This window comes from Pezoporus wallicus, unplaced genomic scaffold (genome assembly GCF_028554395.1).
Source record: "Pezoporus wallicus isolate ANWC-B61680 ecotype Strahan unplaced genomic scaffold, APGP_CSIRO_Pwel_v1 contig_6598, whole genome shotgun sequence".
Taxonomy (NCBI): domain Eukaryota; kingdom Metazoa; phylum Chordata; class Aves; order Psittaciformes; family Psittacidae; genus Pezoporus; species Pezoporus wallicus.
In genome coordinates, this window is record NW_026637213.1 from 1,469,898 (window position 1) to 1,496,782 (window position 26,885).

Sequence of the window (26,885 nt, forward strand, 5' to 3'; positions counted from 1 at the left end):
ATTCTGTGGGGTGCCAGCACAGGCAGCAGAGGACAAGTAAGAGTTGTTCATGTTGCTGCAGGGAGCTGTATAAGCTGGACTCTCCAAAGGGTCGTCACAATCCTGTAATCCAAACAGAAGGTGACAAAAGCTTGGCTACCAAAGGCCAAGGCATGATGTGCCAGGATGGAGTGGAGTGCTCAAGCAAAATGGGGATGGCAGAGAGCTCTGCCTTGGCATGCTCTGTCCATGACAGAGTGCTCTGGGGCCTTTCCTAGAGCACTGCCTGAACAGACTGTTTGCGGCTGTTCGCAATATGTAAAGGCTGCCACAGAGGGACCATAAACTATTCAATGTGCTTTCTTTTGCCTGCCAGCATAATCTCCATCTTCCTTGGGTTCGGCTTGTGCAATCTGTTCTTCATCCACAGAGCTCATCATGTCCAAGAGATGAACCACCCTGGCCTAATAGGCTCATCACAGTGAAATTAAAGCAGACTTCTCCAGGTCTAAAACTGAGGCACCTGGATTTACATTCTTCTACCAGGTATTACACAAGAGTGGACTCAGAACTGCTCCAGTGGGTCTCTGGGTGTAGCCATGAAGGCTGGAAACATGCTAAGAGTTTTGATACAGATCTATAGGCTACTTACCAATGCTTTATAAAGGCTACACATTCCATGCAATACGTAGGTTACTCCCAAGCTGAATATTCTTCTTTATTTTCTGATATTTAGGCTGTATTTTGTTCATTTGAATGCCATTCCATTTCTTTTTAGCTGTATGCTTCTTTTTTTTTTACCAATTCTGCTGTAGGACCTTGAATTAATGTGATTGCATTTGCTGTGTAAGTCTCGGTGGCTTTTGTACGAGAAAAGGGTGGGATTCAGATGCAGGTATGGGACTGGCACACTTCTACACTTTGCAAGCTGCAACATGCAGATCCATCAGACATATGTGACCCCACCACCTCTGAAGTGCAGCAATCCGTGGATTTCAGACCCAGATCTCAACTGTCAGTATAATATTAGGAATATAAGTCGAATATAAGCCTTCATTTTAAACTGCCATGAAGAAGGAGGCTTCCTAGGATATGTGTAGACATGGTTGGACAGGGTTTGAAGGGTTAAAATTGAATTTAAAAGAAGAAGTCAACTGAATGAAAATAACTTTTTGGTTTGGTGGCCAAGCAGAAGTGCAGGGAGAAAAAGGTCTGGTTTGGATCAAAAGGGGAATTTTGCCCTAGATTGGGAAATAAGCTGTTGACTTCACTGTAGCTTGAGAAATATAATTTATGTGGCCAGCATTTCCCTGAATGTCAATATCATGTTTTGTTTTATTTAATTCCATTTTAAAATATACACATATATTTTCTTGTTCCCTCTACAGGGTTGATCAATTCTTAAAAGAGTATGAAAAGGTTAAGGTTTGTTTAAGAAATGTCAACGTGAAATATTTCAGTGTATTAAAAACTTTCCTATGAAAATATCTCATTAGAACTCCTCCATTACCCACCTTTTCTGTTTATTTATTGCAAGGATTTTCCCCTAAGGACAGGGGAGAACGCTAAAAAACAGGTGGGTTTGTGAGAACTATTTGCTAAATCAGGATGAAACAAGAAAGTATTCTGCTCCCCCTAGTCTATAGTTTTGAAAGCCATTTTACCATTGTGATGTTATTTTCCTCCTTTAAGGTGGACTGTCAGGTTGTCATTTGGGTCATTACTTTTAAAGCACTAAGTCCTAGTTACATCTCTGTCATGTACACCACAATTTAGTCCAGCCTAAGACTTTTGTATAGATCTTCTGCAGCTCTAGGCAAGTCAGGTAAAATCTGGCTGCAGGTTGCGATGTTTCCAAAACCCACTTGTAAGATTTGCTTTGTCCCAAAGTGTTTATTTCCAGGAGAAAGATAAATGGTAGAGACACAGGATTTTGAAGCTATGCCACTAGCTCCTTGAGTGACCTCAGGGAGAGCACTGGAAGGTTTTTACATTGGTTCCACATCTGTAAAATGGAGACAAATGACACTGAACCAGACCACTAGGGGGTATTTTGAGGCTAAATTATTTAATGTTTCCAAGGCTCTCCAAGCCTATGGCAGTGAGCTCAGTCGAAAAGCCTGCATGTTACATAAACCCATTACACAGGCCTATGCAATTAGAAACGATAATAAACTTTCTCTATACATGTGCAGGAGACAGGTTTGAAATATTAATGATGTGAGGGGTTTTGTTGATGCTGTTTTTCACAATGCCAGATGTGCTGCCTCTGCCTCTGAACCAAAGCAGGGCAGTGGGAGTTCATCTGAAAAAGCAAAGCCACTCAAATATTTATTTACATGTTACATCAGTACAGTGAGAACTTCAGCTCACCATGAGCAGAGCCGGCAACCTCCATCACCAGCTTTGTAGAGACAAAGCAGTCATTGTTAACCCATACTTAGCTTTTGGAGGTCCCAGACAGTGTTGCTCACATGTGAGCTTCTTTGATACTAGACTGAAAAAGGTGACTCCAAGAGTGAGTTTTCCTGAAGGCAAAAGCCTCATCTTAGTGTAACACTAAGTCTCTACAAGGCTCTTCTCTCTCCCAGAGCTCAATGCTGCAGCCAGCAGTTTGGCAGCATCTCCTCCTCCCCGGGATGCTGCTGTGTGCTTAAAAATTAAAGGCTGCAGCCAGAAACTGAGATAGCTCAATTCAAGGTTACCCTCACCGTCGATTTCTGTTGTGTTCTCTTGAATCCTTTGATTCACTGTAGCCAAGCACATTTTTGTTCATGAACTTTACATGAGTGTGCTGTCGTGCAAACTGGGGATGGATGATGCTGGTGGACACTGGGGAAAAGGATGGCATAGGGACAGGAGTGGTGCAGTATGCACATGCAGTGAATCATTTGGCTGCAAACTGGGGAACTTGGTCATCAGCCAGAAATGGAGCTACACATTTCATGTTTAGCCACCTCATACAGGCACAGAACAATGAACTTGCTTCCCTGGCCATGTCCTCTCTGTTGATCAGCCATGAAAGGAGATAAATGCCCTCCAAGTGTGCTGAACATTTGCCCAGAAGGTCTAGAGACTGCAGGGTTGCAAAGGCTGCACAGTGCTCAGTCCATAATGAATCCATCCTTAAGTGCTTTCAGGCAATGAGGACACTGTCAGCAATAAAACTCAGGCTGAGGACTTGGTCCAAAGTCTGCTAAAGTCAATGGATGTTCTTTCAAGGACTAGAGCAAGAGCCCTCTTTATGGCCATGCTGTAGAAGGTAAGCAGGAGTGGGAGGTGCGCTATTTCCCTTAGGTAATGCCATTTGCAAGAGAATGAGGCAATCAGAGACAGCCAAATTACTACACGTGTTGAGAAGCTGGTGAACTTGAGCAGACCATGTCTGCTATGGTTCAGTGGAGCTGGCTGCATAGAGGTCTAATCCTCTTCCAATTTCAGTCGGTGGAAGTGCTCACAGTGATTTCAAAAGGACTACAGGTTCGGCTCAGAATGACTACTGACTGTCACAAAGGCGCAGCTTTAACTTACCCTAAGTGAGGCTGAAGGCAGCAGAAAAGAAAGGGGTGGAGATAGGGGACAAAAGGACAAAGCTTAAAGTCCCCTCCTGATTAAAGGACCTGTGATGGCTGCACTTGGATGAGCTTTTCCAAAGCACAGAAACAAAACCTCCACCCTGCCAAAATAGCATGAGCTACGCTCACCCTGTAAATAGGAAGGCAGAACAAACAAGCTCTAATTGTCTTGCAATGGCTCTCCCTGGAGCTGCAGCATTCTTTACCTGTAGCCAAGCAGCTACTGCAAAAGCCTCAGCTCTTTCCCTGTTTGCACACATCAAAGAAACGACTCCCTGTATGATCCTTGCAAGCAAAGCATCCTAATGATCAGTGCAGGAGAATGGCCAATGTGCCCAGCACCACTATGTAAAGTCAGTTTTGATCCATGGAGCCATTCAAAGCAGCATTGGTGATTAGTAAACCATATTCCGCAGTGCATGACATAAGCTTTCTCCAGTCGAAGAAAGGACTTAGTTGTATCTCTGGAATAAATGCTTTCATGAAATCTCCGGGATATCTGTAAACCAGATTCTGTGATGAAATTTCTGCCTTAATCCCAGCCTCTTGCGGGAATACGAAAAGGGCATAGCCGTATGTGTTATACCTATGCATATCGTTCTTTCCTCCTGTATCCAAGGTTTTTATAGGCTGTGTCATACAGTCTGTACCTTTTAAGACAGCAAGGCTGTCAAAACCTATTCTGGGAGAGTTGTCAGCAGCACAGTTTTGGTCTAATAAAGCCATATCTTTCATCTGGCATTCTGCAGGGATCTGGAGCAACTCTTTTAAAGGCACTGAGAGAGGCTGCATCAGGTCTCAGCCAAACTTTGTAAAAGATGATTGGCAAATCACGATCACAATTAATTAGTGAAATGTTCATTTTAATGGTCAACGGACATATCAATAGGTTAACGGTAGGATATGCTGTGAAACCCAAAATATTTACAAGGTCCATAATTGAGCATGGATCCTGTAATAAGATACTAGTCCTGTCTTCTAACAGAAGTTTCCAATATAGCTGTTCTGGGATGAAGATCTGCACTGTAGTTGCAGCCTCCATGGGCTTTTTTTTTTGTTTCTCTTGGGGGAAATTAGGCTTTTCATGCCACCTTGTCACCGCTGGGACAGGGTGAATGAACACCTTGGAGACAAGAAAGGGAGCCCAAGCATCTGGCTCCGGTGGATCCTGAATCCACCTGGACAGTGGAAGGGTATGTGGGAGTTTCTCTGAGGATCTAATTTGGGCTGGGGTGGGCTTTGTAAGAAGGCAGCATGTGCAGAGCCTTATGAATTATGGAAGGAAAATAATAAGGCTGTGAGATTAGCTTAGGGCTGGCCTCTTTAGGAAACTTGCTCCTGCTTATGGGGGCAGTGGGAGGAGAGAGCTCTTCGTGAGGGGGTGAGAAATAGGCTTAGCAGATACGTCTTTTCTCTCTAAAAATATAATGGTATTTATTCTAGAATAAATAGAATAAATAAAAAGAATTATTCATTCTTTTTTTTTCTGATGGTCAAATCATCTTTCTGGTTTAGCAGACAGAAGTCACCAAGGATATATGTGGGCTTCTATCCCAGCTGTGGTGTTTTACACAAAAAGACAAAAGAGCTAACAGAGAAGAGGGGTGCTTTAGGCTTGTGCTTCTCCAGGTTATATTTCCTTCCCTGTGGGTGTTTGGTGCAGCACTGTGGTTGGGGAATAGGGTCTATCAGGAGTACTATACAGTATGATCTTTCAACTGCAAGGTATAAATGAGAAAGTGAATGGCAAGAATCTCAAAAGTTATTTATGGCAAGAGTCTCAAGTTATTTACGATCAAGGCTGTGATTCCAGTCTCTGTATTCTGGCATTGCTTCTTATGGAGATGTGATGGAGAGAAAAGGCAAGAGGATTTGGAGCTTTGTGGGTGATCCTTCTCATATCTTTTTTAACCCCGGTGTGCTGTCTTTCCAGATACTAGACTTCAGTGACTTCCAGCCACTTCTATATCAAGTGTGGAATGTACCCAGGCTACAAAAGGCTCTACTATCCCATTACCAATCCCCTAAACTATCATTAAAAATAATAACAATAATAGAGCTCAATATCTTCAGGCTATGCATAGGAATTACTGTGAATTAGCATCATATCAAGATGGAGCTGTAGTATCTGAGGTTTAATGCTTTAGCTATGCTTTCGGTCTGCTTAGATCTTGTCTGAGGATCTGGTTCTACCATCAAACATTGCAAACACAGAGGAAAATAATAACAAAGAGAATTGAACCCACCAAAAGACCTCTTTGGGGTATCTTAGAAGGGATATTAGGATAGGTGATGTTTTTAATTCATTTAGAATTATTATTATTTGTAGGTAGGATAGGCAAAATAAAAGAGGAGCAAAGACTCCCCTTTGACATCATCTTGTATGGCAAGGACAGCTTTCTTACAGAGCTGGGTGACTGCTTCCAACCTGCTGCTTGGGGATGGTCCTTCTTGCTCCCAAGAAGGCAGTCCCAGAGCACACCAACAGTTCAGCACCATCAGGCACCAGTGCTCTGGGATGTGAGCTTTGTGGTTCACCAGTGTAACTGTGACCTCCTAGTCAGTATGAAATGTTTTTTTTTTCTTCTGTGTTCCAGCAAGCATCCACAGAATCAAAGAACGTGTAAGAGGTCACTTCTTACCAGCTTTTTGGCTGCTGTAGCTATACCAGGCTTCAACTGGTTTCAAAGGGTTTATAATCAAGGTTCTGATTTTAACAATTAGCATGATTTTATAAGGAGTGGCTGCCTGGTTCCCATAAGTCAGGCACATTGTCAAAGGTTGGCTCTGGACTCTTTTTAGGTTTGCACTTGATGACAAGTCTGTCTATACAAGTTATTTTCCTCCTTGCCTCTGTTCCCAGAGCATCTTGTCTGTATTCAGAGTCAATGTGAAATCTCACCTCAGAACATGATAGCGCTTTGTAGAGTTGAGATCAGCTTTAGACAACTCTGAGTCTTGTAAATGGCCCTTGTGATCAATGAACTGAACAGGAAAAGCTCTAATCATCAGAAGAATGTCTCTGAGGCTTGGGCTTCTAAAAATAGAGAAGGCATGGAACCTCAGCTATTTCACTGTGCATTCTGACACATTCATGGAAGGAATTGTGACAGCACAGGTGTAAACCTGGAGTTAAAACTGGTGATGTGAAGACTGCAGTGTCACATATGCTAATTTCTGGAAGGGGTCTAAAGGGATACTTTCCTGAACTGTACTTACTGCATTTAATATGTGATTCTTCTGAAAAAGAAAAGGTTGGGGTTTTTCTTCTTCCCCTTTGCTTTCGAGTTCCTTTCAGGTTTCATGGCTTATTTGGAGCACATGAATGTTCTTGGAAAAAAAGCCAGCCCTTTGGTTCCTACAGCCTTGCTTCAGAGCTGGAGTAATAATTAGAGGTTCAAAGAAAGATCTAATCCAACTCAATGACAGGGCCTAGAATGGGCTCTTTTTTCACCTTTTTTCTCTTTTGGCACGTTGTGAGAGATAGATTTTTAGGATGATGTTGTGGGGAGGTACCTTGGGGAGAGCTTAGCCTGAAAAACCTCAGTGGTGCAGATCTGTGAACTATGCTGCAAGAAGTGACTGTGAAATACAAACCTCAGTAGGCTTGCTACACAGGGGTCACAAATCTACTGCAAGGCACTGAAAATATTTGTTGGAGACCTCTACACTTTATGTGTCAAGCTGTCACAATGGTCCAAGTTGCTGGCATCCTTGTTTCCATGTTTTCTTTATATATTTTCGAGGGGAATGTGAGTTATACTTCAGGGCTATTAGTGCATAGGGTAGTATACTAAGGATATAGTAATATAACATAATATATATTATATAGTATACTAATACATAATATAGTATACTAAGAAAAAACTAATACATAATATAGTATCCTAAGAAAATACTGATTCTTGTGAATGTTTCTAAGTTTGGTATCTGGTGCCTGGTTGTCTTTGCAAGGTTTGAAGGACTTCGACTCTTTATGCAGTGTATGAGCCTGTGCTATACACTGTCATGAACAGACACCTGGTGTTGTAAGGGGGTAGTGAAGATCTAGTCTTGGGACAGTCATCTACACTTAAGAGAATCCCATTTCATCTGGGAAGAAAATTCTATTAGCATAATTCCTCACTGGAGGTGGCCAAGAGCTGTGCAGGCTGGCACGATGGTAACTAAAATAGCTAAAGAGTTAATGCTTTGCTAGTGAACACTGATACTCCTTACATTCATTTGCATGGTTGGGAGCAAGTCTGGACTATTCCTAGGGAATTACTCAGGCTTTAGACTTCTTGCTCTTATCTGTTCTACCAGACTCTCTCTCATGACCCCATCTTTCCCTACTCATTCGAATTCCTTGCCAAAAGCAGTGTAAGAGAATGCTGCCTACTGCTTCTTGTGCTCTTCCTCCTTGATGAAATAATGGTTTGCCTTCAGGCTGGAGACTAGCAGTAAGCTGACACAGAAATGGTATCGGGCTTTTTGTTCCTTGTGCTCTCTTGTTGTCCATACTTGTGATGTCCCATTGATGATAGCAACAGTGGGAACACTAAAATAGACAAGAATCCTCAAGCTGGGGAGTGTGCTTTGAAGTGGCGGGTGGCCTTGGCTGAATTGTCTGTGGTTAAGCTCCTAATGTTGCCATGGATGCAACAGTGGGAGCAATAAGGAAGGGAGAGAATGGATCTGTGATCTAAAGTAGCTTAATATTTTAGGCAAAATCCAGCAGCAGCAGCAGAGGGGAGCTGATCCCATTTATCTGAGCTGGGAATGGAGCTGCTTAGTTCTTCTGCCTGTCCTTGATAGCAGAGGACAGTTGGTGTACTTGCTAGATGTGTGTAGGATCATATCTGCCTCCTCTGCCTAAGGGCATGCAGAATGGCAATATCCTTGACAAGACACAAGGTGTCATATCATTAGCCTGTAATCTGCAGTGACTTACTGTGTGCCTTCTGTGCTGTACTCCCCGAGTGGTTTAGGCAAAGTGAGAGTGCTCTCAGGGCATCCAGTTCTGTCATCACTGTCTCCTGTTGAACTTAAATCAGCACAAATTCGCTGTGTGTTGCAAATAGGGCAAACGGAGCAGGTTGGCCACTGCCTCCCTCCTTATTACTACATGCAACTGTAAATCACTGAGCTCTCCCCTCTTGGAGGGTCAAAGATGCAAAGGCTGTTGGTGGTCTCTTCCCCCATTCACTCTGACCTGCCAGCATGTCCTATGGAGGGTGCAAGTCCAGTTTCTCCTGCCATGTCCCTCCTCTCATATCAGAAAAATCCTGCATAGCTCAGCGACTCCTCCCCACATACTGCTCTCCCACCCACGGCTCCCTGTGCCATGGCCTGGACATGCAAAGACACAGGAAAGGGCTTCTGCAGCTCATAGTCCACACCACAGGGAAACAGCAACTTCAGCTTTGCTGAAGTCTTCTAACTACAATGAGAGGCTCCTTTAGTCCCACTGACCCAGCTTCTCTCTCAAGTCCAGTGACTGTGAGGAGAGAGATTTTATGGCTGACACAGAAAATGGGTTACTTCCCAGTGACACGGTGAGGGGCTATTGACTGATGTTCCTGTCTTTAGCTTTCTGTACTCTGAACACACATGGGAAAATGAGGATATACCCATTTCCATGGAGGAATGAGATCTCTAGCAAGACACTAAACAGCATTTCCAGTTCTTGCTAGTGCTCACTGCTGTATGGGAAGAACAGCAAACAGTAGGAGCAAGGATGCTGGATTTCCACGTGCCTTCACTAAATAAATGGTTTCAGAACAAGTTGTTCCTGAGCTGCTGCATCAAACGCTTCAAACTATCTGAAGCACAAACACGCCCACTTTAGGCAAATGAGCTTTTTGTTCACTCAAAACCAGGCACTTCAAGTATCAGCTCTTCCACATCCTACAGTCCCTGAAGCTATGGATGTGAAGAATAATCCTGCAATGAATGCTAAAAAGGCCTCAGACAAATGCTGAATCTCTCTTTTGAGCAATGTCTTAGCACAGGTGGGATGGCTCAGTTTGTTACAACCTCAGATATTCAGATCAGGAATTTGGGAATATAAAAAATAGAGGTGTCCAGATTTGTTGGAGTGGGGACTGGCTCCAAACCCATTCTACACCGAGCAGCTTTCTAGTACTGGAGAGGCTTGATCAATCTAACTCTTGATGCTAACCCAGGAGCAGCTCACACAAATGCTGCCATGCTTAAATGTAAGATCATAGCTTTTGAGAAAAGCCACAGGGTTTGTGATAATCGAGATCCATTAGTCTGGAGGACTGGGAGGAAATTTATCTGGGCTTCTGAGATAAGAATTGGATGTTAGAGAGGAGGCTTTGCACACAACATGTGGATGGCTGAAGCTGCCCCTTCGAGATCTCCCCGGACTTGCAGTCCTTCTTGCTGGGCCAGTGAGAGGTATGTGCTAAGCAGAGACCTATTCACATAATCTTGTGGCTGCAGAGAGCTAACTGCTTTGCAATCTCGTTTCCATCTCCCTTCAAACTTAATCTGAAAACACCTGCACAGATAACCCTCTCTTCCCCCCTGCTCTCCTTTGCTTGATGTATGAAGGTTTCAAGTAATTCTTTGTGTGAGGTTTTGATGGCACTGTCTTGCTGCTTTCTGTCACTCGCTGAACCCAGGTTGTAGTACATTACTAGGCCACCTACAGGAGACCCATCATTCAGTGTAGGACAAAACTAGTGTGCTGCAGCATGTTTTGTTTACAGGTATTGTGAATGAGTCATGCCAGGTCAAGCACAGAGAGCAGGGAAGGAAAGGAAAACCCTGTTATTGCAGGCTGAAGTAACCACGGTCGCCTACACCAGGAGTTTACAGATAGTTCTTGGAGAAAATGAGTCCAATGATAGGTGACCAGTGGGCTTGGACATTTCACCATGTTCATGCAATGCTGCTTGGCAGAGAGGAAGCAACCACTCTGCTAAACTGGGGCTCTAGAGTCCGTCAGTCCCCATCCCTTGGGAGCTGCCAGCTATGGGGTGAGCAAGCCAGCCCCTCTGCGCACCCATGCAGTCTTGCTTCTGGCACTCTATCTTCTTCTTTTCAGCACTACTGACAAGTGTGGAAACAAAATCCCATCCCCTGATAAGGGACCAATTCAGCTGCAGATTCCTTTGTGCCTCTGCCAGCAACGAGCACCAAATGCAGAGCTTGTAAGAGTTGCAGCGTCCAAGCCTCTGCTTCCATTTCCTCTGAACTCACCCAGTGATTCTTCTTTTAGGATGAAATTGCTCACACTTAGTCTAAGCCCAAAGGATTTGTTTAGGATTTGTTGGATTTTTTCAACAGAATTGATCTGGCTATTGCTGACTTATGCCAAGGGGAAAAATACATTTTTTTTTTTAAAAGGAGGCTGAATATTTTTTAAAGGATTATTTTAAAAATCAACTTTGCCACAGGTTTACAAAATTAGATCTTGCTTTCATATATGTTTGCATCTATTAGTAGCCATGTTTTTCAGAAGTGTTGACTGCCCTTAACTAGTGAACTTAAAAGGAACCGCAAGCACCAGCATCTAAAGAAAGCTGATTTTTGCTTCACAAACATTGGGGGAGTGAGGAATTGCAAATAGGAATCTAACCATACAGCTGCTAGCTGTATCTCGGAAGCGTTTTCCACTAGCCATAATTTCATCAGCATCATTTCCAGCTTAGCTTCATCCACCAGCCCACATGTGTGTGTATGACCTACTTATACTCAGCTGGGCTTCTTGCCTGCTGAGTGCATGCTCTGCCCCTTCTTGCCCTCACACACCATCACCTACATGGCCACTTCTTTCCAGACACAGTCTGCTCCAGTGTTCTGGAGGGCTGCAAAGAAGCCAGCACACATAGGATCTGTATTACTGATTTCCACAGCAAGCTGTTCACTCACAACAGAGCTAAGAGTGCCCGGACAGGCCAGAAATGTTATTAATGAAAGGTTAAAACAAGAAACTTTTTCCACTGGGAAATACTAACTTGGGAAAAACTTTGCCCAAGGGATTGGTTTGAGATGTTTAGAATTTTCAAGGAAAATATATTTTCAAAAGACCATTAGAAATTTTGCTTTGGTCAAAATGAAAATGTATGTGAACTCCAACAAAGTGCTGATTTTTTCATAGAGGTTTTAAAAGTGATTAAAATAAAATGCATTCAATGAAACTTCCTTTGGATTTTTAAATTCTCCAATTTAATTTGAGAATTAAATTCCTATTCATTGTGGGCTGAGGAAAAAAATTAATCAGTATGGCATTTATCTTGCATGCTCAGAAGATAAGACAAACGGAGCATGCTCTGCCTGAAGAACCTTTTGCTTCCTCTCATTCACCAAGAACTTTTCAAGTAGTTCGATTTTAGTGAAACAGTATGGAGAGGAAACAGATTTTGCTTTCTTTTGTTACTGAGGCTGCGATGTGAAGAACCTGTTACTAAAATTCAGAGAAGGTGCTTGCAGCTGAGCATAGCCCAGAGGAAACCAGACTTTGCTGATCCTCACGAAATGTGGGAACGTGGTGGCTACAAGAAAGACTTTGTACCCTGCTCTGATTTAATGTTTCAACTGTGATGGAGTTTAGGAGTTATAGGTAAGGATGACACTGCTGAAGAGATCATTGGGAGTAATGAAGTATCCAGGAAATACATCTCTGGTTGACACCAGCCGCGACACTTTTGTTTGAAGGCACGCATTTGTAAGGTTGCAACCTCAGTAAATACATGTCTTCCACAAACAAAGTAGTATATGTGACTAAGGTGTCTGTGCTGCTTTCTGCCTCTGCTTTGCTTCATGATCTTGGACAAGCTCTTTCATTTCTTTCCTTTTGGATATCTTTGTTAGGTGGTGTGGACTTCTCATTTGTGTGTTTATTCAGCATCTATCACAATGGGAGTCCCTGGATGTGACTGTAATACAAAACACACTCACAAATCCATGTATCCATGGTAGGCTAAAAATCTCTTCCTTCAGTACCAAAGGCAAGGGTAAAAAATGCTTACTCTACATCCATAGAAGAAAAACCTTCTTGAGCACATCCTGTAAAAGCCTTCCTGTGAAGAGGCACTGACTTTGATTGTGCTCTGTGAATTGGCAGTCAGCTGTGGTCTGAACTTTTATCTCCTGGGTGCTAATTTTGTGAACACTGTCAGTTTCAGTGGGAGGAAAGATGGTAAATCTTCTGCACACTTTTCCAAAACAATAAGGACACACATGTCAGTTGCTATACCCAAGGATAAACATTTGCACTGATTTTTGCCCATTCCAGATCACATAAATCCAGTTTCCACATTCCAAAATTCAAAGGAGCTGCTCCACAGTGGAAGACCAATCCTTTATGCTACATAATGAGTCAATGTTTGCTAAGAAAAAGGGAGGGTAGCCTCCTCCTTGTGAATACAAAATGGCTTTTCCATTAACTGCATTTAGAACAATGCTAATACATAACACTTTCCATGATCAGCTGGAATAACACAGGTACAGCTCATGTTATGCCTTTAAATCTGGTTCCTGGTGTTCCTGGGAGTGACTCCAGGCCATGGTGTGGATCTGCTTCCACTCCACCCATAGAGATGGCTTCCAGAAGGGCTGCCCTTCAGTGCTGGACTCCACACACCTTTGTGCTGGACTTCACACAGCACCTTCCTCTGGATTAAATTGCTCTCTGTAAAAAGTATCTTGCATTTTTTTCTCATCAAATTCCATTTTTTTTTGATTCCCAAATAGAAAGCAAGAGTTCCCAAGAGAGTCCTTAGGCATGAATACCAGCATGACAGGTACAAGAGCTTTGCAAGTCCAACAAGGAAGCTGTTAAGTCTCACCTTTCCTTGGCTTGGTTAAGAGCTATTTATTTCTCTGCTGTGATGCTTGTTTGGGGCACACAGTGCTTTTTAAGCACTGCCATCAAGTTTGCTTAGTTTGAAGCACCTGAGTCTTGAGGGAAACATCAGTCTTCCAGGCCTTCTGCTGTCTCTCTTTCGAACACAGGTTGGAAAATGGATTTTTTTCATGACAACCTTCAGTAGTGTTGGAATGAAAATGCTGCAGCAGCCTTTAGCATAAACCTCAGCTCATCTTCTTTTCAGCAAATTGAAACTCTCTCCTCATGCACTACCCCATGTATATTACTGCTTGATCTTGATGCTGCTGTCTACAGGCTGGATGTCTTTTTAAACCCAACACAAATGTCACAGCCACCTGACTCAACACTGGGGCTTCCCTTGTAGCCAGCACTGACTCTTAGCAGGACTTGACTACCACCAGTCCACAATCACAGAGTATACCTTCTTTCCAAAGTTACAGTTGCCTCCATTCCTCAATTCCACATCTGAGGACTTCACGCATGCTGATTCTGACACATGCATTGTTCCAGACCTTCAGATATGGGATGGCAGTTCTTAAAGCTCTGTGCATCCATAAAGGCAGTGGTGCTCCCTCGGGAAGGAGGAAGAACTTTTGTCACTCTCCATTGCTTCTTCTTCCTAAATGTCCCAGCTCAAGCACACCTCTGATCTTCCCAGGGAACATGGGATGACCCTTCTTGCAAGCTCTGCTTCCTCTTAGGATAACCTGTGACTGTAGGTGTCCCTACAGCATCTCCCTGCAACGTTCCTGAGAAGGGAGCCACGTGCTACTTTGACACTTATATTCTAGCTTACAGTTGCAGGAAAGGGCTGAAAGATCCATCTCCTTCTTGAAGCTGGATGGATGAACTGAAGCAGCAGACAGAGCCTAGAGGGAGAAAGGAAAGAACTGGTATGAATATTAATACATATAAAATATATACTATGTGATGCATCTCTCCTCTCACACATCCAATGATCATCTATCCTCTCTCACTTCCCTCCCCTCCCCTCTGCCTCACTCTGTCTATGGAGTAAATGTTGGATTTACATTTTCAGTCTATTTAAATCTCTCATTTTTGCTGCAGTGTAGCAGGGGAAAAGCCTTAACTCTCTGTTTACTGTGCTGCGTCTGTCAAACAGTGGAAGAGAGCAGAGCTTTTCTTCAAAGCCCTCTAACAGTTTCTGCAAACTTTTGGTCTTTATTCCTTGTAATTCTGGCTGGGGAAAGGCCACTGAATCGATCTGCAATTGTACTGTGCTTTTATAAATCCAAGACCTTTTTTCCACCCCTTTAAGTCTTTAAAATCACATGTTTAAAATACCACATAACTATGAGCTACCAGTTCTTGGAAGCTTTGCAACAAAAGTCCATCTGCATCTATTGGCCTTCTGCAGTGTTGGAGAGACTTGGTATACTCAAGCATGCATTTAAAGTAAGGAGATTCAGTAGCTAGGCTTGTCAGCTATTTGTCTGAGAGGCCCCAAGTTAAAACAATGCTAATGTATTTTGCCTTGAGCCTTCTTCCATGAGTTGTCAGGGTTAGCGTGCATGAACTGTAGACCTGTGGTTGCTCTGTAACTTCTTGCGCACTTGTAAATTGTGGACAAATGCACAAAGCCTTTGAATTCTTCCTGAATAGAAATATTTGGTCAAAAATGCTGATATGTCTGAATAGAACAGTGCATCATAAATCTGACAGTTATCTTGTTCTAGATGCGCAGGAGACCTCTTCTTTGTCTTGTGGTCAGATGTTTGTGAATTCTTGGGAATAGCTGAAGAAATCAGGTGCAAGGAAGAAAGCTGGGGATAAAATAATCTACAGTAATCAGGTTACCTGGGATTCAGGGTCCCTTTTAGATTTGACTAAGGAAAATACTAATCTAGTGAGAATTTTGACATTGCCTTCCATCCTTCCTCTTCCTTTTACAAACTTTCTTACAAACAAACGCATGCAAAAAGGGCATGGATGTTCTTAGGCCACACTGCAAGATCTTACTTGGGATCTGGGGGAACGTTCTACCAAGAAGGCAACAAGAGATATGACATCTTAAATTATCAAGCATGCAATAGCAACTGTTGAATAGAGCACATGTCATATAACACTGAAAAGCACATCATGGGCCTGAAGGATTCAGTCAGCCACCGTTGAACATCGACCCAACAGTCAATGGTGGTACTTCAGGCATAAGTAATCTTTTCCATACTGACCTGAAGGTAGAAAGTGGAGATAAAGTATAAGGGCTGCTGTCTGATCACCTGAGAGGTAGGGTCTTTGGGCTAAAAGGAAATAGAAGAAGCTCTTCAATTTGTCTCACACCTCCATATTTTTCTCACACCTCCATATTCCCATCCTGCCAGAGTTTGCAGTGAACACTTTCATCAGGTGCTCTGTGTTTAAGATGTGATTTTGGTTTGCTGGCTTGCGTCTTAGTGTGACTTTTGTGGCTGCACCCAACCTTTGTGTGCTGCACTGCTATAATCCCTTTGGCAGACATGCGATAGGAGGTAGGTTGCAGGTAAAGTTGCAAGGCAACCCAGTGTATAACTGAAAAACAATATAGATCACTGCCCAATATGTGTGCTGAGTGTGAAATGGACTTTCTGTGCGCTGCTGTAAGATAAGGTTATTAGAGGCCTTGGTAAAATACACATGCAAAGTGAGTTGTGGTGAGGAGGGAAGAAGAAGAGGGTGAATTAAGGTTCCCCAAACAGGCTTAAGTCTAAGTGTTTGCTAACAAACAAGCATTTGACTTGGCAACATTAATAATATTCTTTTATGGTAGGTTTATATATGAGCAAGAGGGAAGATGAATCACATTGCAGAAAGTCAAGCACTCACAATGCTGAGAATTGGCTTGGCTGGTTAGGGAAATAAAAGGCCCTTCAATCAGGGAGCAGAAAGCTAATTGTCTCATTAGCTTATCTGCCTGAGTTGTAGTCCCCTGAGAAGAGGGTGGGAGATGGAAAGGAGACAAATGAAATAAATGAAGCAGTCCTCTGGGAGAAGGATTTTCCCTGAGAAAAGCAAGGGGCTAGTGGCTGTAGAACAGTGTGCTTTGCTGTACCGGCTCCTATGCTTGGCTGCTGAATGATGAACCTTGGAATGTGGTGGGAAATATGCTAGAACAAAAGATCTGTGGAGGGGTAAAGGAGCATGAAGGGGGACATCTCTGTTCTCTCTTTCTTCATATGGTTTTAGCATCTTAACATCATGGTACTATGGTTTTCATACTGAGAAGTATTTAGCAGACTTGGGAGACCAAGCTAACAGCAATACCTCTGGAATAATCCCAGAACCTCTTGGCAAAGCCACTGGGGATCAACTTGCATTGCTATATAGCATCCTGGGAGCAATATTACCACTCTGGTATTTCTATACTTATATACATAGTTCTAGGATTTACCATTCATATTGTGCTTGATCCTGCAAGGTGTTCTAACGCCACTTTAATGCGATGCGAAGAAGCAATGTAACACAAGGGGCCTTTCCATCAACTTTAGACTAAGATCTTTGCACCAGCAAGTTTATATTCAGCCAGACATATCCTTTGTATGTTTTTTTTTTCAGATCTACAAATCTACTTGCAGGCTTCAAATTACTTCTTACCTTTTTTTTTTTCCCTTTTCTTTTTTATCTTTTTGGAAAGGGAGTATTTCTAGAGTTGCTTCTGAGCCTCCGGAGGTGTTGCATGCTGAATCACAAGATCTATCCTGCCATCAGAACTAGCAGCAGTGTCTTTTGGAATAGCTGCTCCTGTGAAACTTCCTTGCAGACGCTCTGTTAAGCTGGAAGGAAGTGAATTTCAAGGGCTGTGCTGCTCAGCTGGCAAGCCCCAGGGCTTTGGGCAGAGGAGCTATCAGGAGATTTGTTTTAATCTAGACCTTTGCCTGACTTTGGTGATTTACTGAACACCAGCCTGCTGAAGTTAAGCTTGCTCCTGAGATAATATGGCATTAGTCCCTGTGGGTATCGTCTCACAAGCTTATAGGGAAATACAGAAATAAAAGGAACTTTTGTAGATACCATTTAACATGAATGACAGTGAGTCAGGTTTCCTATGAGTCAATAGATGCTGACTGCTGAGATAATTCTCCGACCTACATGCTCGCTGTGGAACCTGGAACTGCATCCAAGCTGAGTGTTTCCAGGCAGCTTCCTGGTTATTATCCACCACCATCATTAAATAACCCAAGATCATCCTGAAATGAATGAGGGTGTTGTTCATTAAACTCTGGGTTCAGTGACATCTTGTACTGTCGCATTGCTGAAATAACACCTGGAGGAGGATTGGCTTCAAAAAATCACCTGATTGCAGAAAGAAAAAGCATTTAAACTCCAACATGTTATTTTTGGCTTGAATTACCTTCCTGGGTTGGCTTTTTAAAAGCTGAGAAACCAACCAATTTCCCTTGATAAAACTTGGTGAACTGCTTATTTGATGTTCTGATTCGGGGTGGGAGCGATAAGGTGGGGATCCATTCAAATCTGAGGTTGCTCACAGCAGGAAGTCTTTTGCTGTCTAATTACACTAATTTTATCATGTCTGGAAAAGGCTTCCAGCCTTTTAACAGCTGATTTCAAAAAAACCTCTATCCAGAAGATGATTCTAACTGCTATTGGCCACCATGGAAAAACGTGACCATGGTCTCAAAGGAAAAGTCCTTCAAGACAAGGGCTTCTTTGGGGATTTCCTCAGAGATGCCATCCTCAGTGATTTTGCTTACTGGTATCTGGTGTTTATGGAAGTTAGGTTTTGAAAACCATGTTGTCTCATCATATGGATGTCTATTGACCGGAAGGGTAACCACAAGGTAGGCAGTAACTGTATTGTCCTCTCTTCCCATGCTGACAGCTTCTCAGAGGAATACATACCTATTCCCATGGCATCTGCCATTTTCTCCCTACCAATGCCTGTGTCTGTCTCTCTAAATCCTTTTACCTTCTCCAAAGAGGAAAATGTCATGATAACAGGGTGTGTGTGGGGTAATACAGGCTTTTGGAGTCTGCAACCATATTGGGCTGTCATCCAGCCCACCACTGATCTCAGAGGGAATGAATTCACCATCTGTAAAGAGTCCATGTCTCACTGCAGCCATCTGTTAAGCTCCTCAGCCCACTTGCACTCTGAACAATGGCAGTGCCTTCCAGAAATACTGTAGGAGAGCATCCCTCCCTCCTTTGGGTGACACTCACTGCACAGCACTCCTCTGAACACAAGTTATCTGTGGTTCTGCCAGAGAGACAGCTTTTTGAGGCAGAACTATTTGTGCTCCTAATCTGAGCATCGTAAAGAGACCTGGGAAAATAGCTGCCTTGAGGCCCCTGAGACTCTGGGTCTCCTAACTTTCTCATTGTCTCGCTTAGCATAGATAGATGGTTCTCCTCAACCATCCTTTTCAATGAGCAGGACAAAACAATGTAAATGCCTCGAGCATCAGCAAAGGTCCTGCACTCCTTTATGTGGTGAAGACACTGTAGAAGAAATCTTGGCAGCACCACACCAGTGACTACAAAGTGAACATGATGCACAGGTTGTACCTGCCAGCCCTGTGAAATTCTGGTCCATGATCATCTATTAACCAATCTCTTCACTCTTGCAAGCACTCCCATTTGCCACTCATGCTATAAACTGCCAGGCACCAGTAGAGCAGAGTTTAAGCACTCCCTGTTTTCCAGCATCACAAAGGCAATCTAGATACCGCTCTTATTAAAAGGCTTAGTCTAACACAAGCTCATGAAACCAGGCTGTTCTATCAGAGACTCTTTAGGGATGACTTAATTCAGGCGTCTCTCTTCAAATGTTACTGCACTGACCAGTCGGACACATCACCTTGACAGAGCTAAGTCAGAAACTGAGCTAATGGACTGGTGATGGCTTCTCTCCAAAGGCAAGGACTTCAGCTGGACCTGACACCAGAAAGCTGAAACAGCATCAGAGCAGGCTGGCTAATTCCCCTACTCCCACATGTCACATTGGCTTACTTCAGCTGCCTCTGAAGAGCTGCTGCTGCAACTTCCAAACCCATGTGATCCCTGGGATTGCAGGGTATTCCAAGGTAGGTAATTCCTGTTTTCCTCCCACCCCCATATACATCACTTGCCAGATTCTAAAGGAAGGAAAACTTCTCAATTTAACATTAAAAAAAAAGAGCAGGGATTTGCCCTTTTTGCTATTATGCCACCACCTCCGTCCTTGGTGGAGGCGAATTGGGAAGAACCTCCCTTTTTTTCACTGTCTTGCTGCTCCCTAACCTTTGCAATGTGTGTACCAGCCTTAGGGCAGCTGTCTTTCCAAATCCTGGCTTGGGAAATAAGGTGCTCACAGAAGATAACACAGGGGACAAAACCTGGATATGAAGTGAAACAGGGAAGGAAGATCTGTTGCCAGCTGGGAATAGGGCTTTGCTTGCAAAGGAGAGGGTGCCTTGATAGAGATGTCTTCTGCCATTGCCTGCTACTGTAAACAGGGGAGTGGATGTTGTGTCAAAAAGTTGTCAGGGAGTCAGACAAATACTTAAAGAAGCAGATTTCCTCCTGAGGGTGAAGAAATACTGCTCAGCGCTTGACAGTGCAGCCTGGTAGCTCCTAGCCCCAGGAAAAAGCATGCTTGCAGCCCCTCTATCCAAAGAGAGGGCAAGGAGATGAAACCAGAAGGAAAACAGCCAAGTAATTCCTACATGCAAGCAATCATGCATAGACGAGAGTCCTACAGCTGTGGTGTGCCTACACAGAAATGGGCCCTTCTGTGTAGTCTTCCTGGGGAATGGGGGTGAGTGCCTGAAGAGATCATACTCTGCCAGCCACCATCTGCAGAGAGGCAAAGGTACATATAGAGAGGAACTGGAGGGCTGTTGAACTTGCACCACTGCCTTGGGAAGCACACAAGGATGTGTGACATCCATTTACGTGCAGATTTTTCAGTGAGAGACACTCAAAGTAACTCATACACATAAATGTGCACTCTGAAAGGGTCTCTGCCTTAGGGGAAGGAACTGTATAAATGGAAGGGCAGCATTTAATACCCTCAAAGAAATGGGTTTCTAAACTTATCTAGGCAAATAGGACAAAACAATTGGTCCCAACAGACCTGCCAGGTAAGTAAATTGCTCTGTATTTGATAAGCAGCTCATGCAGCCTAAGCGGCTGAAATCCAGGTCAAAGCTACACCTATGCCCTTGCTCAGAGATGCTTGTCTAGCTCTTGTCTACCTGGGATGTGTGTGAGCTGACCAACTATCTAGAGAGGCAAAGATGCTTGCATGCTCTGCAAATATCTTTCTGCATGTGAATTCCCTTCCCCCAGACACTTAATTGAACCTCAGCCCTTGCAAGAGAGACACTGTGGTGAGTCTGGGCTCTCTCTTCTGTGAGCATCCACTGTGGAGCCCCTTTGGCTATGCTGTCTGTAGAGATTAGTAATCTTCTCCCTTCCCTGCCTCCCCTCATGTGGGAGCTTGGCGCTCCATCTCCTTCCAAGCCACTGACCTAGTTCTCTCTGTCCCCAGGGACAGGCTCTGCATGCAGGTCCATCCCATGCCAAAGGCTGAGCCAGTGCAGGGGCAGGATGGACGCTGCCTGTGGATTGGTAATGCAGGCGGCAGCAGCAGCACGGCGCGCACAGATTGAAAGTGGATTTGAATATGGGTTCTTGAAAAATATGAGATAGCGCACAATATGTTTTCCTCGGCACTGCAGTGTATTTCAAACAGCTCACTTCCATCTCCTGCACTTTAATTAGCATGAAAATTGGCCAGTTCCACAATCCCTTTAACTACATTCGGTGTGTTACCAAATATATTTCAAAAGCTGTTACACACAGGAAGGCCAGGGCCTGGGGTTGGGTTACAAATCACTCCCCATTTTGATCCAACTCATTACTAGCCTGTCTCATGGACTCTGTAAAAGGAGGCTGGTGGGTTCAGGTTCAGTTTTTAGTGGGCAAATGTCACTAGGAGAAACCTAAGCCTGTCAGAAAATACATTTGGCTGTTGGGCTGAAGTGCTTCAATGATAAGGCAAGGAGAAAAAGGAAACCTTCAGCACCCCCTGTCCTGTTCTCCCCTTAACCTGAGAGAGCACTGAGGAAGAAGTTGTCTGTTCAGGATGCTCGCTGGTCCTAGAGATAGGTTACTCCATGATCCCTAAGCTGTCAGTCCAGCAAGCAGGACTGCTAGAAACACATCTGGAGGCTGTTGCAGGAAGGAATCATTCATCAAATTTATCCTTGTTTCTTGTCAGATAGTGAAAAAGAACACAGAACTAGATGATCTTAAGGTCCTTTCCAACCCTAACTATTCTATGAACCCCAAGCTCAGACTGTCTCCAGTCTCTACGGCTGCGATCTCCAGTTGCACTAAGATTGTTGGCAGATAGTTCCTACCTCCCTGCCCTATACACTGTGCCCACAGCCTTGCTGGCTCCCCCAGTGTGGGAGACACCATGTGAACTGGGGCTCCTGGGCTCACCCCATAATTCTGCCTGTGCTGAAAAATCACATCTGTAAACAGCTGTGCTGAAATGCTTTGTGACAGAAGTCTTTCAATCAGGTGATTTATAGCTGAGGTTCCCCTTTCTTTGTGATACTCTGGGGACACTTCTGCTGCCTGGGGATAAAAGCCGGTATTGCCCGTGCCTTTCCAAACTTGACTTCAGCTCCTGTTGCAGATCTCCTCATCTCTGTGCCAGCCTTTTGGCTTTCCATGCACTCCCGAAACCCCTAGAGCTGGTCATTTCTACCACCAGACCTTATTTCCCTCCTTCCCCAATCCACAGTGTTGCACAGGGTGTCAGTGATTTGCCTTGCCCAGCTCCAGGATCCCTGTTTCCCCTCGGTAAGGACTGGAGCCAGCTGGTGCTGGTAATGCTGTGGGCACTATCCCCTCATTGCATGTGGTGAGGAAAAGGGACAGGAAGGAGGAGGACAGACTTTCTTCTACCAGCTATATGTGGTCCTTCCCAGCCTTCCCCTGGGACTACCAAGGAGAAGAGGAAGAGAGGGGTAAAGGTGAAAGGGAGAGAGGTCTCAGGAACACTTCCTGAAGCTGTTGCCCATGTCCCTGGTCAAACAGGAATTTCCACTAAGCTGTGGAGAAGCCCCAGCAATTCCCTCCTGGATTTTCCCAGTGTCTTCAGAGCTCAAGGATAGCAAAATTAATGCATAGCTGGGCTGGTGGGAGAAGCCAGGATTTGGGGAGTCTTGGTGAGGAACTGCAAGTCCCTTGTAACATCAAGCATCACTGTATGCAAATGCAGGTAATTTCATGGAAATGTATGTAATTTTATGCAGATTTAAAAGCTATTGACTTTCTGTCACAAGATGTTGGCAGCTATGGTATTTGTTTGAGTCTTTTTCTTTCCTTATTTAAGCCTTTTTTTTTCCTTTTGGAACTTAAAAAAAAATTAAATATTCATGGAAACATTTCAGTGAGTCACAGGGAGATACTACATCAAAAGTTCAGATGTGTATCCAAACTTCCTCAAAGTGCTTTGGGATCGGAAGTGGGATTTGAGAGTGGGCAGTTTGCAGAACAGCCTTTTCCATCAGAACTTAAATTTGGGCTTATGGGTGACCCAGTAACTTTTCTAAAAATAAATGAGTTTTCTTGTTAAGTCAGAAAACAACAGAGAAATGTGAAGTGGAAAAGCAGAGATTGATCCAGCTTCTAGCACAGAAGCTGGTCCCAGCATCAAGTGAGGGCTTTGCTGTTGCTTTCTGCAGTTTTCTTTGTATTGCCTGGAGCTGGAAGTGGTCATTATCAAGGCATGGCACAGTGGATAAAGGAATAGAAAGGATTTGGTTGCCCATGGACAAAATGGATGTCAAAGCATAGATATTCCATGTTTTATTTTATGCTCTGGTGTGTTTGCACGGGTAAATCCCCTTCTCTGGAAGCTGTTGGGTAAGACCCAGACCTCTGAATATTTTAGGGCAGGTTGCTTTGTGCAGCATTAGGTGACCTATAAATCTACGACAGTGGCTTGTTTGGGCAGGGGGAGGTGGACTAAATGGTCCTCCCACTTGCAGGGCATTATCCAAGAAAACATGGGGACCTCGGGGAGTGAGGTCCCTTACTGGCATGAAAAAGCCTGAATTTTATGGTTTGATACAAAAGTCATGTATTTTTAACAGGTGATTTGGAAAGGGGTGAGATGGCAGTAACAGGAAAGAGGTCTTTGCAGCTGGCTGAATTGATATTAGTTCATTTGCTTCCATCTGAATGTTTATTTTTAATGATGCTGGAGATATTATTCTGTTGTATGACTAAAGTATTAAGCACGGTGAGAGAACTCTTGCCCAAATTGCTATTTAGCTGCTAACTAAGTCTAATGAAAAGTAAATCATGTACACCTGGACCTTAATAAAGCCTGGCTTTGCTACATCCTTCTCCTCTTTGTTAGAATATCATGTACTGTCTGGCATAAACCTTGAGATTAAATAACAGGAAAGACTCTGTTTCCTTTTTTACCCTCTTGATTCAAGAGGTGTCTAAGCCCACACACTGTAACATAGGACCTCTTTTGACTTCTTCACTGGTGAGACTTTTTAACAAGTTAAGCAATTTGCATCTGGATCTGAACTCATGGCTGTGGGAGAGAGGTCTCTGGTGAATGGTGTTGGGGTGAAATGAACTAAGTCTGGACAGAGGTTTTGGCTTAATTTTCAAACATCCCAAGTCCTCTGCTTTCTGACTGAGGAAACTCTGAATTTTTTTAACTTTAAAACAGACAGAAAATGTTCTAGCCATGAAAACAAAAAAACAACGACCTTTTATAAAAGCTCTTCCCGTTTTTTGTCTCCATTGTCATGGAAGTTGCCACAGAATTGACCTCCTGTCTCTGAATTGTCCTTAGTTTCAGTTCCATTTTTTAAAGCCTTTTCCTGCCATCAAAAAATCTTCAAACAACTATGAGAATATAGTCAAGAATAACTTTCTGCAGAATACAGCCCAAACTCAGTAGCTGTGAATGGCAGGAGCCTCATCCCATACCCTAATAAAGGTTTAATTCTAAAACATCCAGATGTCGTCCTCAACAGCTAGTTTGCTTCTGCTTTTTTGTTGCTGTAAATGTCATGAAATCCTTTGTCTGATTGAGGCTGTCTGCAGCTGCCCATTTCCGTCTGCTGAAACTCCTTCAGTTCCTACCAGCCCATCAAACAATTCCAAATACAAAATAAATCTAGTGTCATATTGGAAATGTAAGAGCTAGGTGTAGCAATTATCTATCCAGAATGTCATAATGCACGTTAGATATCCCAAAGACTTTGTGAGGTGTTTTCCTACATGTGATTAACAAACAGAATCTCCTATACTCAAAATTAATTTGAATTAAAATATTATCCACTGGAAAAAAAATCTCTTTTATTTTGTCCCTCTCAAAACATGTGTAAGTTTCCATAATTCTACATATGCAGCAGCATGACAGGCATCTCTGGCCTGTCTTCCTGATATAAGTCAAATCTGAGAACTTCTGCCAGAGCTCAAGACACAGAATGCCTTCCAGGAGCAGAAAAGCCTTTTGCACCTTTACAGCTCGGTCATTACGTGGGGTAGGCTAACACAGAATACATCTGTGAGAGACAGGATCCCCCAGCACCACGGGGTACGTGTGGGGAAGTGGAGAAATGTCTGTTTGAGAAGTGATTATGAAGAGACTATCAAAAGGAAAGGTAACAGTGAAATAGAAAGTGCACACTCTGTGATAAAGACTGCTTGAAGCAGAAATGTCAGGGGTTTTGTTTTTTTTTTCTTTACCACTGTTCTTCTTGTCTGTATTTGAATACACGTTAGTGAATGTGGGTTATTTATTTTAAAGTCTCTTTCTTCCTTATCAAAGGCTGTCTTCTGACTTCACTCTGTGTTTTTGCTGGAAAGCTGCATTTAGTAATGTAAATGTGATTCTTCCCTGAAGCAGCTGCAAAGAGTGGCACAATTCTGTCTGTGCTTGCATCAGTAACACACATTAGCACAGAAAGAGACCGATTGATGGATGGAAGGGATGGCTCAGAGGATTTATACCAGGCTGTGGCCCCATCCCTTCAGCTCTAGCTTGCACCCAGCCCTGGGTGAATCCCATGCTTTCCAGCTAGAGGAGCAGAGCAAGACAGCACAAAGCTAGCAGGAGCAGGTGAGAAGAACATTAGGACAGAATAAGAAGTTGGTGAGTCTACTGTAGCCTTATCAAACCTTGACAAAAAACCAGCACTCCTCTTCACTAGGTCTCAGTACGAGCGTAGTTAAATGCAATGCCAAGTTCTTCCCTTGCATGTAGTTCCTTGATGTGCGAGGATATAATAGAATTGAAAAGGTGGACTCAGCCTATCAATCAATTTTTGAAGCCTTATTTATTTGTCCTCTGGAGTGATTCTTTACCAAAACAGGCCTGTCAGGTATCACAGATTTGAAGAAGACTCCTCTATCTACATCCATCCCCATCTCGTCCTGTACCTCACGTGCTTCCAGCTCAGTACCCTACAACGCTTCCATGGCTGCTCTCTTGCTATAGTCTGGGTGAGCTGATTTCACTATATAGAGCCAGGGAACATGAAAGGGGTGTTAATGTGTGGTGTTGGTGTTGTGCCATTAGGACACATGATCCCAAATATGTGGCCCTGCTGCACCATTGCAAGGCCATGTATGGAAGCCATATGAAACTGGAACTCTAGATACTATGAAAGATGTGGGAAAAGCCTGGGAGAACCAGAGACTACAAGGGTTAAAATTCTCTAGTCTTATTTCCCTGCTTCTTTTTCCCAAAGGAAATCATAGCCCTAGGGTTTTTTTCAAGGCCTACACCTGACTGTAAGAATTACAGGGGTTTTGTTTTCCCTCCAGGGGGGGGGAATGGAAACCGTAGTATGAACCAATGATTAATCACAATAAACCAGCCGTTCATGGGGAGAATACTAACTATGGAGTACACAAGTGATGCTTTTGTGATCGATCTGCAAGGGTGGGTTGGATTTTTTTGTATTAAATGGGGAAAAAAAAAAAAAGCCCTGCCAAAAATGTGTCGAGTATTTTCAAATAATGAGTGCATTCGAGGAAATTCTGATTTTGCTCAGGGACCATCTGCGAGCAGAGAAAGGGCCTAAATTCTTTCAGCAAATTACTGCCTGCAAATTATTTTCTCAGCACTAGTTATGAATGTTGGAACTGCACAGCTGAAAATGTATTATTAAGCTGAGAACTGGGGATTTAGGGACCATAGACTGTGAATTCTTTTCTTTTAGGTGTTGGATTGGGTTGGGGTTTTTTTCAGACAGCCCATGGCACAAGAAACACCTTCAACTGGAAAGATGAGGAGGTTCAAAGGGAGCACCACAAGCTAAAGTACCCCAATATGATGGAAAAGGATCAGTTTTAGAGCATATTCATGTGGGAGCATCTGCAGATGTGTAGGGGGCAGGTTTTGGTTACAGAAATGAATTATCTGCACTGCTGACGTTGACAGATATTGTAGTAAAATCTGCCTAATGGATTTAAAGCAAGAGAATTCAGTGTTT